This window comes from Rhinolophus ferrumequinum, chromosome 5 (genome assembly GCF_004115265.2).
Source record: "Rhinolophus ferrumequinum isolate MPI-CBG mRhiFer1 chromosome 5, mRhiFer1_v1.p, whole genome shotgun sequence".
In the NCBI taxonomy this organism is placed as follows: Eukaryota; Metazoa; Chordata; class Mammalia; order Chiroptera; family Rhinolophidae; genus Rhinolophus; species Rhinolophus ferrumequinum.
The window spans coordinates 74,589,262-74,611,354 of NC_046288.1; the positions used below are offsets into that span (position 1 = coordinate 74,589,262).

General features: G+C 39.2%; 1 protein-coding gene across 5 annotated transcripts in view; it reads left to right on the plus strand.

Annotated features, from left to right (window-relative positions):
- KCNIP4 (potassium voltage-gated channel interacting protein 4) overlaps positions 1-22,093 on the plus strand; it is a 1,015,463-nt gene that overhangs the window by 765,953 nt on the left and 227,417 nt on the right. The gene's annotated exons all lie outside the window — the stretch shown is intronic.

Consider the following 22,093-nt stretch of genomic DNA (forward strand, 5'->3'; position numbering starts at 1 on the left):
TTTCTTTCAGAGTCTGAACAGTAAGTACAAATCAACATTCTCTACTGTTAGTGGCTTCCACGTAAACTGAATGCTTGCTTATTGCTTTAAAGTGTGGCACGAGAAAGTTTTCCCAAAATACTGTTAAAAAAAAAATGTTGACCCAATATTTAAATTAGAAGATGTTTGTTTCAAAATGTTTCTTTTTATAGAAGGATTCAATATATAATGTCTATAATGATGGTCCCAATTATGTATTCAGTATTCAATTTTTATTGAGTACCTACCATACCTGATATATATTTGAGGCTAACATCTTTGTTTTTTTCTGTATTTCATTCTAATACCTTCCTACTTGTCACTCTCTTCTCTGGCTCTATCCTTATTTAGGAAAATGTCAGCTGTACAGATGGAGAAAAATCTAAAGGCAGGCAAGGAAATAGCATGCAGTATTTGCCCGTAGGGCCAAGATGCAATAGGCTAATGGATGTTAGCTAAAGGTTTCCTTTTGGTCCCAAAGGGCTGAGTTCTCAATAGACACAGCTCTGATAGACTTTTGAAGAGTTTACTTATTAATGATGGTCAAAACCCTAAACCTGATGGCTACGCCTTGTGAATGGAAAACTTCTGGAATATTTTCCACTCCTCTTGAAAATCAGCTGTAAAATTTACCAAAAATGAACAGGTGTGTATTTGTTGGATGGAGGTTGGGAGACATTGGGAAGGAGATGGAAAGAGAAGGGTTCTCTGTTAGAATGCATCAAAGCCTACTTGTAGAAAATTTTAAATCTAAGATTTAAAAGAAATTGAAATCACTGTTGCCTACTACCATGTTTCCCCGAAAATAAGACCGTGTCTTATAATTTTTGCTCCAAAAGACACATTAGGGCTTATGTTCAGCGAATGTCATCCTGAAAAATCATGCTAGGGCTTATTTTGCGGTTAGGTCTTATTTTCGGGGAAACACAGTAGTTTGAAATGTATTTTCTTTATTTTTAAACACTATTAGTGGCAGAAAATTTTCTTCAAAGGAAAGCATTCTAAATATCCATTATGTAAAACAGGGGAAAACAGGGCTTCTCCAATTCAAGGAGAGGATGGGAGAGAAGGTAGGGTATGGAATTGTCCAGACAGCTTGTTTTGGCCCCTCCTCCAGTCCTCCCTAACAGGTGAATAGCTGGGGCTCCCTCCATGGAGCCTACTTACTCAAACCCTCACTTAATGCAAAATCTCTAAACAGCATCACTGATGGGTTGTTATTCAACTTCTGAGTGATTATATCTAATGACAAAGAACTCAATGCTTTACAAGGGAACCTATTTCATCTTTTCACAGGGCTAAGATACTTGCATAGGTTTCCTGAACTATCATTAATTACTAATCATCATCAGCCCACGAGAGATTTTCAATGCAAATGGGATCAGAAATCATGTTAGACTTATGTTTATTCATTGTGAGCTCAGAAAACCAACAAAAAGTTCAAGCATGAGGCAGCAATTTCTTTTTTAGAGTCTTGTGGGTTCTCTGAAACAGGCTTAGGGTGTTTTCGATGGGAAGTTTCTACAAAGAAATGTATCCCTTCAATAACATCAAATATGCCAGATTCAACCTCAAGAAAATGTTCTGAGTCACAAATCCTTTGAAAAAGCCTGGTGTTCAAGGGGTTATAATGAAAATGCCAATAACAGAACCTTAGCAAGCAAACCTATTCAGAAACTTTGTTCAAAAGGAAAGTACAACCCAAATGCAATATTTATATATTCTCCAGCTCTCCAGATGACAGTGCCATTGAGGATTGACTGTTCTTCACCTTTAAGCCCAGCACAAACACAAATACAAAACACTCCCTGTCATACAGAAGCCACTCACATGGGCTCAGATAAGAAAGACACACAAGCTTTCTTTTTCCTTTATTTCTTTGAGAAGCTCTGTGAGAAAGATCTCCAATGTTTTTAGGAGGCAGTGAGACAGAAAACAAAAACATTGTTTGGAATTCTCCTGCTGTCTCTCATCTGCCATGTCTTGATACAGGGGACTTCTAGATCCGTTGTTTTTTTTTGTTTTTTTTTGTTTTTGTTTTTGTTTTTTTTCTTTTTTTTTGTTTTTGTTTTTGTTTTGTTTTGTTTTGTTTTGCAGGGGTGAGAATGTCCAGGGGCTTTGCCACCTGTTTTTGCCCATAGTTTTACTGAAACAGAGCCACACACATCCATTTACGTACTGTCTTTTGCTGCTTTCAAACTACAATGGCAGAATTGAGTAATTGCAGGAAACACCTTACAGACCACAATGCCTAAAATATTTTGTCTCTGGTGTGTTACAGAAAAAGTTTGCTGACCTCTGTTTTAAAAGTGGTTATAAAAAGAATTCAACATAAAACAAAGGGCTGGAGACATAGACCTGGCCAGAGGGACTAGACTACAAATGGATCCTAACATTAGCTCTACAATGGATCCTAAACATCCTTTAGGCGAAGGCTTTTCAGTTTCTATTTAAGGAAACTGAAGCCAAGAGCGGGAGCAGGTGAGTGGCAGAGCCGGGGGAGAAAGTCCAGTGAAGAAGAAGTTCTCAGCATGTGTCACTGCAAAAAGACACACCTTTCTATGCTTTAGATCAAAACCTACTCACAAACTTGAATTTTAGAGAATGTAACTACATAACTGCATTAGTCTTATGTTCATTTTATTGATCAGAGTTCACAGAACAAAGGAAAAGCACAGTAAGAGAAGACTAGCGGCAATAGAAGAATATAAATTAACTTCAGACTTTGCCATCTACTATGATTTAGAAATGATGTTCATCTCTCTACGCTTCAACTTATCATCTGTAAAATGGATGTTATAACAATAGAAACTACTACGTCTGAGGATGCAGCCATGATGAAGGAAATGGGGTCCGGCACGGAGTGAGAATTAAATAAATCTTAATGAAGAATTAACAAATACATGCCTTAGTGAAAGCCCCCTACCTACCTCACTCCCAATGAAATCAGATGCCAAGACCAGGATGTCGGTGCAAGGAGTTTGTGTGAGAGGTGATCCCAGGAAGCCATGAGAAGGAGTGGGACTGGGGGACAAGAAGAGATCAAAATTAATAAAGGAATACAGGCATGTGGACACAATTCCATGGAGACCCTCTTAGAGACCATGTGGAACTGCCTCCAAATTGTCTCCGAATGGGACAATTCCTGTCTCTTACTGGGTGAAGTTCCCTCCTACACCATTACCTCCCAGGTAGGCATTTCCCTGGGCTCAGGAAACTCCCTCGGGTAGAGACGTGGGCAGCTATGGTGTGAACAGGATTGTTTTAAAGGGTAGGTCAAGGGGATACGACTAAGACATCAACTCTTTGCTACAATAAACAAACAAATAATACTGGAGTCTCTTTTTTTCCTAGTTCCACAAATTCTAATGAACAAACATTTCAGTCTAGCAGAAATTATTAACTCTACACTTTATTGAGCTTCTGAAGAGGTCATATCAAAGTCTGGTAACTTCAAGTTATTTTAATTAATAATGATAATTATAAAAGTATCTACTTATATTGTGTATGTGTGTCTGCATGCACCAAATCCTTAGTCAATATCCTGGAGTAGGTATAAGGCTAGTAATTTAGGAATAAATTTTGTTGCAAAGAGCATTTAAAGATATTCTTTGAAATATACATAAACACCCACAGAATTTGTTTGAAGTCTGTTTTAGAAGATGTTTATAAAATGTTCAGATGCTTCTAATAGAAAATTAGACATAGATCTTCTAGGAAGATAGAATGTTTAACACTCTTTCATAATGGATGCTACGGGTTAAACACAAATCTTACATTTATGAGTAAGTGAAAGGGATGTACTACTGTATAAAAGCCTTTGGGTTTCTATTTTCCCGGGCACATTTTCTTATTAGAGAAAGCTACCAAGCTTTGATTACAGTTTGGTTCTCAAATTATTTTTTACTCTGAAAATCATTTTAGAGAGGTGTTGATTAGTATACGTGTCCTCAAACTTCTAGAGTCAGCATCATTTCAGGATGACAAATGTTCCGTGTAACCATCCTCTGCACAGGCCATGGAAAGAAAAAGAAAAAAAAAAAAGAATGAAAGGAATTTACAGTGTTCTTGAGCTATGTCAAAAAGAACAGAATTCACTGGGTAACTCATGCCCCACACAATGGCACAGGCATGGTTGTTGTAGAAATACCTTTACTACATAGAGTTTCCAGTAGAACACTAGATAACTTAGAATACCTGGATCCATACTAGTTGGGATGATCTTATATGGTATAAGATCTCTGTTCCCAGCTCTGACATGGCGTTCTTTTAATCCCATCCCATCATCAGTCCAGGTCTGCATTCATTCCATTATTTGTTGGTTGGTTTACATATCAGTTTTCCCCACTGAATTGTGAGCCTCTGTGTTTTACTGATTTTCCTATCTCTAGCATCTAGCAGTTACATGATATATACTGGAATGTACTAAATGTTTTTTTCCAAATTAATTATGCCAAGAAGGAAGGAAGGAAGTTAGGGAGTTAGGAAGGAAGGAAGGAAAGAAGGAAGGAAGATAAAGAAGGAAGGAAGGAAGGAAGATGAAGTAAGGAAGGAAGGAAGAAAGGAAAGAAGGAAGGAAAGGAAGGAAGGAAGGAAGGAAAGAAGGAAGGAAGGAAAGAAGGAAGGAAGGAAGGAAGGAAGGAAGGAAGGAAGGAAGGAAGGAAGGAAGGAGGGAAGGAAGGAGAGATACCTCCAGCCATCTCACTAACCCCCCTCTGGAAATCACATTTACTTTTCACCCTCTGTTACAGTACACCTGAAGTAAGAACATGTTCATTCAGGAAGGCTCTTATGGCTGCAATAGAGTAAAGGGAACATATAGAGGCCAGAGGGCTTAGTGGAGGCCAGATTATACGACTTTGGGGGCAATTTTAAGGACTTTGGCTGAGTGAATGAATTGTGTGCTAGGACAGGGTTTTGAACAGAGAAGTAACATGATGTAACTTCCACTGCTGCTTTAAAATAGAATGGTGCAGGGGGTGTGGGCAAGGATAGAAGTAAGTAGACCTATTAGAAAGCTATTGCAAGAATTCAGGCTAGAGAAGATGGCATCTCTGTTCAGGATGGAAACAAACAATAGAGGTGATGAGACATGGGGCTCTGGATCTGTTCCAAAGGTAGAGACACCAGTGTTCCTGCTGGAAGACTTCAGCGTGTTGACCTGAATGACTAGAAGGACAGTGTTTGCATTAACTGAAATGCGAAACCTATGGGGAGAGCTGGCTGGGGGAGGTCAGGAACTCAGTTTAGCACATGTTGAATGGGAGAATCTATTAGAGAGACAAGGGGAGATGGAGAGTAGGCAACGTGTTATGGATCTGAAGGGTTCAGGCTAGACATATAACTTGTGAACATATTCAAGTTACTTAAAACCATGAGGTTGGATAAGATCAAAAAGGAGTAAGTACATATCAGTAAGAGGACTGCACTATGAGACACTCCAACAAAATTAGAATAGCGGTTCTTTCCCCCTTGAGTTAAAGGTATTTTTCCACTTTTTTTCTTTTAAGGAAAAGCTGGAGTTATTTTAAAAATTAATTTTTGTATGCAATTAAAACCAAAGGTCAATGGAAGAAGGCTTACTCAGCATTGAAATGATTTTGTGCCAAATTCACAAGGATTAGAGCTCAGAAAGGTGGACCTAAAATAAGATTGTCAGTCTCAGAGATGACAGTGACCTGTCTGAAAGAGCAGTACTGTTGTCAAATCCAACTTTCAATAAATGTGACTGCATTAAACACAAAGATTTATCAAAGTCTACTCTACAGCCCAACACTCTCCCAATAAAAACAGGCCTTAGGCGTTCCATCCTCATTACTGGAAATTACCTTGGTGCCTGTGATTGTCTACGCCAGTGACTTCTGTATTATCTCCCCGTTGTTGCCAGAACAAATTACCACCAACTTAGTGACTTAAAACAACACAGATTTCTTATTTTACAGTTCTGAACTTCAGCAATCCATGAAATGTGTTGCAATGGGCTAATATAAGATTGGCAGGGCTATATTCCTTTCTGGAGGCTCCAGGGCAGAACCTACTTCCTTGCTTTTCCAGCTTCCAGAGCTGCCCGTATTCCTTGGTGCATGTCCCCCTTCTATCTTCAAAGCCAGAAATCACATCACCCCAACCTCTGCTTTTGTCATCACATCTTCTTCTCTAACTTTCACTCACTCTACGCAGCCACTCAACTCTGCAGTTGTAGCCACAGATGATACATAACACATAGATGTGACTATGTTCCAGGAAAACTTTTATTTACAGTGACAGACAGCTAACCCACAGGCCGTATTTGTTGGCCTCTGATTTATTCTTTCAAATCAGTCTCTTTCTGTCTATTTCCATTGGACCTTCATTTAATTGATCAGCATCTCTATTTCAAACTATTGAATGAGCTCTTGGAAAACTGGTCTATCCACATCTGCTTTTGAAATTCCCCAATATACTCCTCTCGGGACAGTCAGAATAGTCATTTAAAAATACAAATCTGATTATGTCACACCCCAGCTTAATATCCTTCAGAATTGTCCTCAGTATAAGACAAAATCCTCCATATGGCCCATAAGTTTTACCTCACCCAGCCTTTAGCTAAGTCTCCTGCCTCTGCCAAATCAGTTCTGATTAGTGTCCAGGGCACACTACCCTACAACTGGCCATGTTCCCTCCGACCTCAGGGCATTTGCACATGCTGTTTCATGTGCTTAGGCTGCCTTTCCCCAGGCTTGACCTAACTGACTCTATCAGTCATTGTCCTTGCAGGAAAAGGAAGGTATACCACAATGGGATTCTGAATGAAATTTATGAAGGGTTTACCATGGACCCAGCAAGGACGTTGAGGTCCCCAGGGACTAGCAATAGCAAGAGCTGGAACCATGGAGGGGACACCACATGGCAGGAACTGTACTTATAGATGGTGGTGATATACATAGCCACTCTGAGAACTAGAAATCGAAAGTTGACAAGAAACAGAGGAAGAAATATCCAGACTCCTTTCTCCTCCCACTAACTGTTCTAGAGCTGGTGGCTCCCGTTGGTTGCTTCCAATTGAAAACCAAAAGGCAAGGGAGCCTGAGAAAGGCAGTCTGTAGAAATCCCCTCATTCTCATGGTAACTTTTTCATTTATAAACAGTCTTCATGATTGCAATTTGTTTTTATTTTCAGGACTATTAGATTAATATTTCTCATTTTCTCTTAGAACCTACCCCACACTATGTCAAAAGTTGTGCCAGTTTTGCTTATAAATATATTACCAAATTCTACCCTAGGCCTAGTAAATTGAAGGTACTCAATAAATCGTTATTAAATATTTGAAGAAAATAAAAAAAATCAATCAACTTGTTTTCAGTTTGTTTTGTTCCTCTGTTATTCTCACTCCATGCACCACACTGGTGTCCACTTAGCTTCTGTAAATAGTTTTGTCTCTACCTTTCTAAGTCTTTTACTAAACACTTGGACTTAAGAACAGAATTTGACTCCATCTGCTTTGATAATTGGCCCATCCTAGAATGAGATTTCTAACTCCTCCAGACACTCAGTTTTACTTCACCTTCCTGAACACTGACCATCTAAGCAAGTTCCAGAGAGGAACCTGCCTCCTCTCTTCTCCCTCGCCTACCTCACGTGTATGGGGATCAGGCAAACCCTATATGACAAATGATAAACTATGCCAATTGGCAGCCATTTAATTGATGCAGTGACTATGTGACCTAAACATGCTTAGTTCTTATATCTTTCTTTCCTTAGGAAATTGTTCATAATCTTAACTCCAAATAAAATCTCTTTTGGCTTTTCTAGTAGTTCTCCTCTCAGGTTCTACTTGATCTTGTCTCATAGCCTCATTCTATTTTAAGGTAGTTCAATGAGTTCTACATATTTAAGCAAATATTTCCCACGAAAAGATGTTGTCACTGTAGTTTTTTTCCTCTTAAAATTCGTGAACATTTTTGAATAAAATGTCCTATGAAGTACTGGGTACTTTAAAAAATATATATGTATACTTATTTGATCCAAAACTACATTTTCTCATGTTGGAGACAGATATCAGGATAAAGTCAATAACAATAGAATCGTATCGCACAAAACAGAAAGTACAGCCCTGAATTAAATATCTTGACATTCAGTAAATGCCAACAGGCAAGGCTGAAATTTTGAAGAAACCATTAAGGAAAACTTTCTACTCAGTGTAAGTATAGCCAATTAGTGCACGTATTAATTATACTAAGCTTTATTGCTTGGTATTTAGCGACGACTTTCAAAAAGGTATTAACACATAGGGATTTCTTTGGAAATGTAAGCAGATAAACATGTAAGTTTTAAAATCCTACTGTAAACTGTATTATCTGAAAGGCTTAATCAGATATGTTGGTTATTGGAGAATGACTATAAATACCATTCAAGGTCTGCCAAAGTTCCAAGAATACAATGACTTATCAAAACATGGTATTAGATATAATTCAGTGTTTCACTGATGGTTCAAAAAGAACCCCCTAATCACACCTGACTCCCAAATCAGCCTTCTCAACATTAATCACCTTGAACCAGAGAATCCATTAAAGAGAGGATTCTGTTGATCGAAGTAATGGCTGATATCGATTGGTATTTAAAGACTCATTGTACTGCCTGGTGATGTTGCAAGGGAAAAAAACATTAATTTACTTGCTTTTCAAACCATATTAAATTGAAATAAACTGTAGGTATGATTTTATCAGTAAAATAAATGAATTAAAAGTGGACAACAGAAACCAAAATATAAAATCTCACTTACTTGCTAGATCATGAGGTAATTCTGTTTAACTAAGGAATTGTCAGATGGCTTTCCAGAAAGGCTGCACCAATTTACCCTCCTCCAGCAGTATATGAGGGTTCCATTTTCTCCACATCCTCACCAACACTTATTCTTATCTGTCCTTTGGATGATGGCCATTCTGTTGCAGTTTCTCCTTCTGATTTTGATTTGCATTTCTCTAACGGCTTAAACTGTTGAGCATGTTTTCACATGCTTAGTGATCATTTTCATAACTTCGTTGAAGAAATGTCTATTCATATCCTTTCCCCATTTTTAAATTGGATTATTTCTCTTTTCATTATTGACTTGTAGGAATTATTCATCCATTTATATACAAGTCCCTTATCAGATATATGATTTACAAAAATGTTCTCCTATTCTATGGGTTTTCTTTTCATTTTTTACTAGTAAATTTTTCATTTTAGTAATAGTTCTTTTCTACCTAAGAATTTCCATTTGGTTCTTTAAAAAATAGTAATTCCTACATCTTTATTGATATTCCTTAGTTGATGAGACAATGTCATCATTGCTTCCTTTACTTCTATAAGCATGATTTCCTTTAGGTCTTCCAATATTTTTTATAATGGCTGGTAGTTAATGTCTTAACCATTGTTTTATTATTTTCTTTGCTGAGGAATTCATTTTTTATTCACATTTTATGGGGTAAATATGGGATAAGAACATTGTGGGATAACAGGATAAGACATTAAATGATGGTTGGGATCATTTGGACCTAGTAATTTGTGATTTTTTTTAAGGAAAAAAAACATCTAAAGCTCATGTATAATAACTTTAGTAGGAATTAGAGAAATATGTTTTGAATTTTGTTTATTGTAATATTGTATATATGCTATTTCTGACATGCATCAAAAACAATCAAATTTTCTTGCTTAGATGGTCTAATTCCATGTTTAAGTTCCTCTGGATTTTTATCTCATGTTGGGGGATGCTAAAGACCGTACAAAGGAATTACTTCATATATAGTCAAAGTAGTCAAAATTATCTTTAAAAATCATTTAATTATTAACTTCCTACCTGCCAATATGCTATGTCTTTGTTGTTCTGTACCAAGAGATTTTTAAAATAGCACGGAATGAAGTGGTTGCATTTGTCCAGGGGCTGCGAAATATGAAAGTTGGGGTTAGTTTGTTTATTTGTAAGATGCTTGTACCGGATGAATATTCATAGTTTAGGTTCATATATGATGCAATTTTACCAAGTATGAGTTTTTGTTCCATTCTCCAGTGGTCAGAGGTGTTCTTAGGAAACATGGAGTGACTGAGAAAATGGGAACACCAAATGAAGCTATTTTAAGCAGCTTAACTATATTTGAAAGGCTTAGCAGGTCTTTTCTGTAGTGATTCCCAATTCTTGACAGACTCAAATAATTTAGTCCTCGGGAAGACAAGCTGGGAAGTCTCTCTTCCAGACCCTTTATGGCTTTGCTACTCGATCATACCAGTCATTTTATTCATTTTTAATTAACTACATTCACTTAATCTTTTCATAACTATCTGAAGGGATGAATCATGATAACAGTTTTCAATTTTCAGTTGCCGTCTAGTCTTAGTAATGAAAATAATGCAATCAAAGTTTGAAAAGCGCTTAATTTTCCTAGCAGATTACTGAAGTAATCTTTTTAAAAAAGCAAGCTCATATCTGAAGGATGATAGACCGGTGATGCTATCAAGTACCTAGGAGGGAGAAAAAACACTTCGATGTGCATTCTGAAGGTCATGTCCTCTTTGGGCAGGTTAGTCATTAACAGTTTGGCAAATCTGGGGTGCCGAGTGCTCTTACCTACCCGCTGACAGAAAAGGGGGTGCCATCCCAAATATTCTGTCTTTCAAATGGAGTGTGCATGTTGATTAAAAGGCCTGGCGTAACGCTCTATTGTTACTTTGATAATTAATACTTATGGGTGGCATGAGGAGCAGCTCAGATGATGGGAGGAACTAATGGATTTCGGGTGGATGTGAGCATGCCTAGAGGATGACATCCAGGGTCACTTGCAGTTAATTCAGAGAATGTGATATGAAATATGTTCTTTTGAGAGTAATTGAGGAAGGAGAAGCAACACAGCCGAGCCTGAGGGCTGAACTTCAGCACTGGCCTGGCCAACTCAAAGTCCTTTAGGGATAAGTTTTGTGTACATCTGATGTGAACACGTACTAGGGATGAGAGCAGACCTATGGAAAACTGCAGAGACATGCTCTATTGAAAGATAAGTCCATTCTTATTTTTAAAAGCACTCGAAGGAAACAATGCACATCCACAGACCTAGTTTGTCCCTCACTTGTCAGTTGCTGAATTCTGGCATAGCTTAAGTCAATGTGCCAGGCTCAGCACTGTCATGTCATAAACATGGAACCATGCAATCTGAACTTTTAAACTTCTTTCTCTTTCCTTTCTGAGTTTATCATATAATTCTACTTCATATAACTGTGACACATACCTCTAGTAATATAGCCCCCAAACAAATTAATGTTAAATAAAGTAATGGATAATGATTCTAGTAAATTGTGTGGGGGGGGGTTGTGGGGGGGGTTGTATGGAGAAACACCTATAATGATTACCTTCTATGTGCCAGTGACATTATATGTTATTGTATTTAATGTGAACAGAACTATATAGTAGATATTGTCATTTTCTATTTTATAGCCTAAGCTCAGAGAAGTTAAGTGACCGGCTCACATTTACTGGCTAGTGTTATGGGCCAAATTCTATTCCCCCCCAAATTCTTAGATTGAAGTCTAACTCTCACTATCTCAGAATGTGACTATATTTGGAAAGAAGGCCTTTAAAGAGGTGATTAAATGAAAATGAGCCCTAATCCAGTGTCCTTATAAAAAGAGGGGATTAGGATACAGACACCTACAGAGGGCTGTCGATGTAAAGGCACAAGGAGAAGATGGCCATCTATACGCCAAGGAGAGAGAACTCAGATGAAGCCAACCCTGCCAACCCTTGGTCTGGGACATTGAGGCTCCAGAACTAAGAGAAAATTAATTTGTTTAAGCCATCGAGTTTATGGCACTTTGTTACGGCAGCCCTCGCAAACTAATACAGTTAGTTATAAATTCAACTCAGAATTGTCAGGATTCAGAATTAACTGTACCTTAAACTCCCATAAACAAATTCAGTTGAAAATATTTCTAACATAGTTCTTGTTAACATCTCCTGTGTTAGTCCAGGTTTTCGAAGAAGCAGATTTCAACACAACATTAAATGTGCAAGCATTTTATTAAGAGAAATGCCTGTAAGAGAAAATGGGGAGAGAAAGCCTGGGAGAGCCATCAAACTATGATGCAACTCTGACCCCATGTGAAAGAGACAGAGAAGGAAATTTGGAAAAAGCCATCAAGATGGCTGTGCAGTATATGGTTCAGCGATCCTTCTGGGAGCCCTGAAACCAAAGTTAGCTGTGAGAAGATTCCCATCTCTCCTTGGGATAAGCCTGCCTTAGTATCCCCTACAAGCTTAGTCATCTGCTGAAAGAGTCTGTGGGGGTGTGCCCTTGGTGCAAACATGCAAAAAAGGATCGCATCTATGACCCTTAGTCAACTAACCCTTGTATTTTGGAGGTCTGTATGATGCCTTCTCATGGACACTATTAAAAAAAAAATAAGTTGTAACTGTTAAAAAAGTAATTCGGTGACACTTGCTAAAGCATGGTAAGGTGGACTTCATTCTAGGGGTGCCGTGGTGATAAGTGTAAGGACCACTGCAATGGGATTTTGCAGTGGGGGAGAAAGATAGGACTCAACTTTGAATATAGCGCAGATAAGTGGGGATTTATAGCCAAGGAGCAGGGTGGGGGTCAGTGGATGGAAAATGTAAAGAGGAAACATCAGAGATAAGAGGGGATGTTGGTTAAACCACTGAACGGGATTCTTGCCGAAGACAGGCCAAAGTGATCAGACATCACATGGAGGATGGTAGAGGATGAGAAACCCAATTAGATGTAGGGATCAGATGTAGCAGATGGGAGACTCTGGCTAAACCAACTAAGCAGAATTCTTGTAGAGATGCACATAAGAGTTCAAATCTGAGGCCTACTTGAAAATATCAGGGGACCCCGAATAGAATTTTGTCAAGAGAAGAATCTTTGTCAACACCTCACCTCCAAATTTCCTAACCTTATGAAATGGCTTTGATTTTACAAGGGCGGATCATGCGTACCATCTCTGAAACAGATTGTATGTTTAGTCACCAGATACTTTGCTAAGTAGGTGATGAGGGCTTGACCACCTTCAAGGAGCTAAAGAATACAAAATGATGACAAAAAAATAAAAAATAAAGAATCTGTCCATTGAGTCGGACCCTGAATTTTTGTTTATGTTCTAAACCCAAATTCCAATTTTAGGCACAGTACGTACACTGATATTTACTATAATAGTTTATTCAATGTTCCTCTTTACCGGACACAAATCCTGCCTAGAGAGGCCATTTCTGTTGTGAAAGGAATAGGGCGCCCCCTAGGAGGCAAGGGTTGAGAGTACTGAAATGCCGTCGTGTTTCAGGTGCTGTTGTGGTCGCCAGCGTGATTCCTTCTGAGCTCACAGGTATCTTCCGAGCTTCTTTTCTGCTACTGAGTGCGAACTGAAAAGAGCAGGGCAACCCTATGTCTGGTGTCTGGTGGTCAGTGGCTCATTGGAGGACATTTAGCCCTCCATGGAGTAACTTCATGAGCATCATGAAGTTACTGTACCCTCTGTTTCCAATACGTGGTCATTATACTTGAGAGCCCTCTATCTGGCTTCTGGCTCCCACTCTCCTTTCCTGAAAGTCATGACTTCCCTTCCTAATTCCTACAATCTTCTTTTCCCCAGGGCTGGATTTGATGCCAGTGCCTGTCCCATCATCTCGGATTGATCTCCTCCTAGCCCTACTGATGTTGAAATATGATGTGTGTCAGGATTCTACTGCTGCATTTGTACTACCTCCTCTGTTTAGACCCCTTACCTGTTGGTTGTAGCCCAAAAGTAGCTGGAGTTACCTTACTAGCTTTTGAGTTCGCTAAACGACTACAAGTATCCAATTATGTTCCATCTCAAGTCACTCCTGGCTCGGCTCCCCATTGAGAAGTCTTCTTTGTGCTCATTGCGCTGGGCAGTGGTATTCTGCCCCCAAATTGCTGTAATTCCCAGCTTTAGAGTGAGTCACACTTTTGAATTAAAGCATTCTGTTCCAAGGTAAATGTGTTACCCAGAAAAGCCAGCACATTAAGTTGTCATTGCCTATTAACATCGTGGTATATGTCAAATTGGCCATTATCCCATCACCAAATAAGATCTTGAGAGATTTGGACAAATGTATTTTCAAAGACTGATTCATTTTCAACTTGGAAGGTAGACATAATGTAGACCTGCTTCCTATGTTGTACACAAGCCCCTACTTTACAACACGAATCTGGTTTTCCAGGTCCTAGTTGAACATTTTTTATAACATGAAATGCTGAACATAAAGAGCACATATGCATTTGGAGAGTCAAGTGTTTAGAATCTTTACGCTGAAAGTCAAACCGTTTCTTCTCTCTAGAAGAGCTTAAACTAAATTATATCCAACAGATATTTATTGAGCACCTACTATATATATGCCAAGCACAGTGCTATATGCTGGGCATACCAGGAGCCGCAAGGCTTACTCTCTGCCCTCTATGAGTCCATGTCCTATTGAAGGGTTGGGATTTTGTAGAAATAATATGTGGACACCCCATTTGATTGTGCCATGGTTGCTTCCTTTACACATCAGCTAACTACATTCTTACCACACTTCTGTTTGATTATTCTTCTCGCTCTCTTTCTTTCTGAAAGGCTCCAAACATGAAAATTATTTTGAGACCAGTTTGGGCTTTCTTCATGATGAACTGGTTAGGAGATAATTCATCCAGCTTGTCTTGATTATGCAACAGAAGCTCAGTGATGAAATTAGATTCTGAAAGTAATCAACACAAGCATTAAGTACATCCATAAAGACATCTGTTGAATCTGGGGATAGTGTGACAGCAAGGGACTTTTTCAAAGGCACTTTGGACATAGGATTTTAATGGGATCGGTTCTGCTTCTTTGTGGCAAAAGTTGGAAGAGTCTTCTAGATAGCCATTGTCAAAGAGGCGTAATTCTTGTCGATGTGGAGACAAAGTGAGAAAGAGATTTTCATTAAAAATGTGTTTGACTAGTTGGAAACTAAGAATTAGGCACTCCATAAGCACATCTGCACCCAGAGATCTGGTTACCATGAACATTTTCTGTAGATCTAAATTATAAATAGTCATTTGCAGTGCAGAAGCAGGTGCATTGCTAAGTATGCAAAGTTGTTATGATAATTGCTATTTTTCCAAAGTTGCCTGTAAATAATACCATGCCCAAGAAGATGTAGTAAGGGAAATGACAGACTTGTCCAAGTATCCAAGACCATTAAGAGACTTTCAGAACAATGACAGACTGAGAATGGTAGCTTGTGACTCAGTGATGAGAAAATGTTTCAGAAACAAGGATTGTACGAAATCTTGATTTTGTCAATCCCAGAGAATGCAGGCAGATCATCTGCAATGCAACCAGGAAGCAAATATCGTAGAAGCAGGGCTTCTAAAGTTAATGAGGACGAATCACGATACTGGGTTTGTGTGTATTTCACAAAAAGGCAAAGATGCCAATTATTTCCAGATTTTTTCTGTTTGTTTTTCTTTTCTTTTGTTAAGTGGCTGCATTCTACGCTCCCTCTCTTGTTTCCCCTAATTATAATCAAAATTATTATCCACCTTTTGCCCAATTATTCCCTTAATATGCATATTGTGTTGTTATAATATCTGAAGACATTTAGTTGAACAAATGAGGTATATGTGCAGGTTAGGTTTCCTAAAAGGTAGATCTTACAAAAGGATGATCCAACCCAAAGTAACTTTTGAAACTATTTGGTTTCATCAGTCCTTAACCTGGTAGCATGCAATTACCTGATATCAACTGAAATTAATCTGATTTCAAATAAAAATCCAAGTATACAAAGACAACCTTGCAAAAAAACTAAAACAGCGTCAAAAAAACGGTAGCTTAAACTTTCAAATGTATCTGGTCATACACATTTTTTACCTAATCCATAAACTTAATATACTATGCTATTATTGCTTTTAAAAAAATCAGTTGGGAAATATATAATAATATGGTCCCGAAACAAGGTTTTCAAGTCTGGTAGTAAAGACATCCCTATTAGTGTGTGGTTTTTCTCACTTTTGTTCCCAAAGCTGAATTCCCTGGTATGATCACTAGTTTGACTGTAGAACTTACCTTCAACTACAGTTTTGCTATTTCCAAAAATCAAATCCATTGTGTGAAGATCAGAGGTTTTCCCAGCAGACATTCACAAAAATGCGCCATAATCTCTGCAGGCATTTCACCTGGGAAATTCAAAGAAGCATTCGAGTAGCACCATTAAAGTGTCTGGCTCACCGAAGTACTTCTTGGGAAGATGCCGTATTTCATTTAGATGTATAAATCCTGTTTTTGTTTGTTTTTTAATTTTTTTTCCAGCTTTACTGAGGTATCATTGGTATCAAAAAAAAAAAAAGAATACTTCACATAATTAATGTATACAATTTGGTGGTAAATTTGGATCCTTGTATACACTCATGTTACCATTATCACAATCAAAGTAATAAACATATCCATCGCCTCCAAAAGTTTCTTTGGGTCCCTTTATGGTTGTTGTCATTTTAATTTAAAAAGTAAAACAAAGGACTTTATAGTCACATCTAATATTTTTTTCAATAAAAGGGAGAGAAAAAAAAGTGTGGACATATCCCTGTAAGAAGGAATCAAAGAAAATGCCTAGTGGTTTTTCATGGCTGCTGTTCGGGATGATGTCTGTGTCTCTTACGGCTTCTGAAAGACCCAGCATACTTGTTAAGTGACAGAGCTATGTCTGAGAAGCAGTAGGTATGTGACTATAATTACCCCCTCACACAAAGTCTGCAGTTGGTATATACTTGTTACTTCCAGGATGAGCCCTGAAATGATGTCTGTCTTAGAACATCCAAGATTGTTGTTACACTTCAATGGCAACCTCAATATTTACCAGTCTTGGGAAGGCAGAGGGTTGAGGTGCAGTGGTTTCCAAACAGGCCACGAGTCAGAGTCCGCTGTATGTGAAGGTGGCCCTCTCCCCAGTCAGGATGAATCTTTATAATAGGGGATAGAGCCTAGATGTTGGTGTTACTTAAATCTTCCCATCAGTGACACTAACACATTCGATCCTCAGACCAGTGTTTGTAGCCACGTGAGCGGAGTGCAAGGAGACCTAGGTGAGGGTCCCTATGTCACTGTTTCCTAACTCTATGACCAGCACAAATTACTTAACCTCTTGGACCCTCAGAGTCCTCATTTCTAAAATGGGAGTCTACATGGCTATCCCATAATGTTGTTAGGATTTAACAAACTACACATAAGATGTATCTGGTGAATAATAGGCTCTCAAAAGAATTTCCGTTTTCCTTTCTTTTGGCACTGCTGCTCTCCCCAGTCAGTAGGTGTCATAGACTGAATATTTATGTCCCCCTAAAATTCATATGTTGAAGTCCTAACCAGCAATGTGGGTGGGGGGTGGAGATTTGCCTTCCGAGGTATTAGATTAAGTTAGGATATGAATGTCGGGTCCCTATGATGGGATTAGTGGCTTTATAAGGAGATGAAGTGAGAGACGGCCCTCTCCCTATGTGCAAACATTGAGGAAAGGCCATGTGAGGACATGGTGAGAAGTCAGCCATCTGTATGCCAAGGAAAAAGCTCTCACCAGAAACCAAATCCACTGGCCCCTTGATTTTGGACATCCCAGCCAATAGAGTTAGAAACAAATATCTCTTAAGCCAACTAGTCTATGTTTTCTGTGATAGCAGCCGGAGCAGACTAAGAGGTAGGTCCGTGAGACTTTTAAAATTGCAAAGACACAGTCAGGGCAGTTGAGTGGAGAGGGGGAATGGACAGAATATTTTCCCTGTGAATAGACCCTGTGGGGGCATCTTTTCAGAGCACATGTCTGGAGAAGCTCAGGGCGGGCAGCCCACCCCAGCCACAGAGAGGAGCCTGGGCCAATGTTTTCTAGCTGCCTTTGGCAGGACGTGGACTGAGATGACCTAGGAAGTTGGAGATAGAGGTAATAAAAATGTCTTCTGAGAATGAAGATAAATTAAAATGCATTATGATAGGTATGTGGGAGAAAACCAAGAGATGGTAATTAAATGTGTTCCAGAGGATTGTAGGAACAACCAAGTATTCCACCAAGGAAATATGAGTAATCTCTATGAGAGGCTGGAAGTGACTATAATTCTCTACATGGAAACCTAATTAAGCATACTTGCCTTGTCTAGATATAAATTGTGTGGGGAGGAAGAAGATGGTCAACCCTTAACATAGAAAAGGAAAGAAAATCTCCAGGGCCCAGAAGAAATTGGGAGAATTCAATTTCATAATGCTTTTCATTCATGCTGGAGGTTCTAAACTCAGAGTTTATTGTAATGGCCATGCAAACTCACCCTGAAATTTCATTCATTCACTCATTGAACAAATACGAGGTATGACCAAAAACTATGGTGAATGACTAAATAAAATAAATGTATTACAGTAAAAGACACATTGCCATTAAATACTCTTAAATACTCTTACATTAAATACTCTTAAAATACTCCCCCTTGCTTCGAACACACTTATCCCATTGTTCTTGCCACTTTCTGAAGCAGTTCTGGAAGTCCTCTTTCGTGAGTATCTTTGTGCTACTGTGGCTATCTCAATGTCCTGAATCATTTTGACTTTGGGGAAGAGCCGGAAGTCACATGGTGCCAGATCTGGTGAATAAGGTGGATGAGGACACCCTGTAATGTTTGTATTTGACAGAAATTGCCGTACCAGAAGCCCTGTGTGACATGGAGCGTTGTTATGATGGAGGATGAAGTAAAGACACTCATGAAAGAGGACTTCTAGAACTGCTTCAGAAAGTGGCAAGAACAATAGGATAAGTGTGTTTGAAGCGAGGGAGAGTATTTTGAGGGGGATTGATGGTAATGTGTCATTTACTGTAATTTTTTTTTTTAATTTAAACATTCACCATAGTTTTTGATCATACTTCACATGTATTAAATATCAACTATGTGCTATTCACTGAGCCAGGTGCGGTGTACACATATCATGGAGCCCACTTATGTTTATGATGTGAGTGGGTTTTCCAACAAGTTCCACACCTTTAATCAGATTGTTTAAATGGTTAAGAACCATGGATCAATGGGCAAATTAGCTCACTCTACTTGGTTATTATGATTCAGGAAACATCTGCTCCTTTATTATTTGTGAACATTTTTTCTAGTGTGCTAGTTAGTTTGCAAAATGGACCAGGGAAACAGCTGAAACCCTGAGATCTCAATCTTTGGAGGTGGGTTAAAGGGATGCATAAGCCTGAGAATGAAGGTGCTTGGAGGTCCGTTATTTAAATGTTTCTCCTAAAGAAACACCCAGTGATTAGCACCTTGCAGTGACCTGAAGGAAAATGCCCACAGCTACAAGATAAAGTTGCCTTTATCCTGACCCACGAGTATTAGTAATTTCATAAATAACAGGTTTATTTTTCAGAAAGATATTTTATAGTGTAGAGCAGCTCTTTGGCAATCAGGGTAGACAGCCTAAATTTAGGCATTAACAGTGGTAAGACTTAATGGCATGCCCCCCCGCCCCACCCTCCCCCCCATTCTTCTTCATACTCCACAAATGAAAAAACAACTAGAAAACCAAAAGAGGGTGTTAAAGGTCAGGATGAAGAGAGAGTGTGATAGCAAACTTTGGGGTTGAATCCAACTCTAAGGTGGTTTCCTTAACAAAATGTAAATGGATAACTGGATGTATTCTTTAAAAAATAAATAAATAAAAAATAAATGCTAGAGCAAACAACAGTTTCTCTCTATTCCCATCCTGCCTGCCAGTCTCCCTACTCAGCAGCGTTGCTTGGTGGAAACATTTTGGCAGCTACCGTATGTTATGGGCTTAAACAGGTTTTTAATCATTTCAGACAAGGGGGACATTTTATTTCAAACTAGGGGCAGGCTATGAAATGGGAGACTCATTAAGAACAAAAACAGATGAGCTCCAATTAGACTAACTGTTCTCTGGCAAACCCCTGGAGTCTTGGAGGCTAAGTTTGTTTAACTAAGGTTTACAGAACAAACAAGCGTGTTTCAGGTGTCATTACGGAAAAGCAAGGCCAGGCGTGACTCACGAATGCCTTCTCAGTCAGATTACTTCTCATTTAACTGTGGCTTGGAGCTGTTCGGAATCAGGGCCTCCCTTTGGCGTCATTGTTTTCCTCTGACACAATTACTGAGGGGTGTTTGGTGCTCCATTAAATTCAGATCTCGCCATTGGATTTCAGAGCTGCTTGCATAATGATTGCATTTCTTTCACTGGCTTTACTTTCAAAATAAATTTTTCTAAACCCTGGAACATGGACACTGCCAGTCTCAGGATCAGTCCTCCCCAGTTCCTTCTTTGGTGGATGGCTTCCTCCTATCTAGCTTCTGCAATGTAGGAGATGGTCAGTGACTTCAGAAGTCAGTTTCCCTGCCGATTCTTCTGGAAAGAGTGAGTCTTAGCACTGGCTGTCCATTAGATTCACCTGGGGAGCTTGGAAAATCAGAAGTGTCTAAACTTCACCCCCCGATCTTCTGATTTTACATTTTAGGAATTTAAGACACTTTTTTACTCATATTTATTATAAATTCCTCTAGTGATTGTAATAGGGAGCCAGAGCTGAGACCTACTGACTTAAACAGTGCACCTTCCACTTCATTCGTCCAGAGAACGTGGAAAGCCAGATAGGCGCTGCCAGGAAATTCACTTGGAGCATTTCCAGTGACGTTGTCCTTCAACACAGAGAAGAACTTGTTGCAAGGCTTCACCAGGCTAAATCATCTGCAGGTGCTGCATTTGGCTGATTGAGCCCCTGGGAGCTCAGCCAGGACGACGTACCTGAAGGTGTGTGCTGTTCCTGCGTTCACATACCGCCCTTCCAAAGGCACAGCACATACCCAACCACGCCCGGCCCATGTCCCAGGCAAAAATCCCACTTCTTCAAGACACCACTCAACCCCCACCACCTTCCTTGCCACAATCATTTTACCCACAGCAAACTTCCATTCTCCCATGCATCGTAGCTCTTGATATATCCTATTGTTTATCATTTGACATATCTGTTTCTCCCATTTGATTTGGGGCTCTGGAAAGGAGATGGTTAGGGCTGACAATAGGGAGTCTCTGATTTGCAAGTTGGTCGTGGCTAAGTTTGGTCGTTATCTTAGGGCTTTTGCAGGTGCCTTTTCTTCACTCAGTAAATGAGGGGGGGGGGGGGGGCACGTGACCAGACAGTGTCAGGAGAAACTCAGTAAGTCTTTCTGGACTGACCTGCAGCTAACATTTTCATCTGGGAACCCCTGATATTTGACAAGGGATCTCCAGCTGAAATAGAGAATTAACTGCCACAAAGGTAACACGTTTGGTATGAAAAGGTCTATACTTTTGTGATTGACATGTGTTAACAAGATTTCTCTAAGCCGGAGCCCAATGATACCTTGGTGATCCCTTCCCCTCCAGAGATGTCCCCTTAATCATTCCATCGCTTTCTACTTTAGCTTCTTTTTCTTGGCTGGCTCTTCAATATGTTTATATGTTATGTTTAAATCACTTTGTTCCCCCACACACCCCTTCTTCAACATTTTTTTAACCCTTAAAACAGAAACACTCCTGTTCTCAATTTTATATCCAATGTCCCCATGCAATTGAGTCTCCATCCACGCTGCCTGCCCTTCTGAACCAATGACAACCATATTGCAAAAATGAAATTAGTTTTTACCTCACTGGGACTCTAGGCATTTAAAAGTAAATATCACTCACTAAGCGTGAAAATTTTTGTTATTTATTTACTTATATATTTTTGCTTTTTGACACAACACTTTCCCTCTCCCCTTCCAACTTCTCTGTTCTCTCTCCATAACAACTGTTGAGGCTCTACCTCTTCTGTAATGTTCTCCGGGATTCTGACTTTGACCCTGCCCCGCCTCTTGCCTTGGGCAGTCTCCTACATTACAGTCATGGTGGCCATAGGCCAAATGTCTCGCTAGGAAATTTCTACTGTGATAATCCAGCGATGCAGTGACCTCAGTGCTAGGTTTACTATTTCTAACTATGGCCAGATATATCCCTCCCTGTTCTTCCTGTCTCATCACTATCCATCAGTTGCCCAAGCTAGAAATGAGGGCGTTA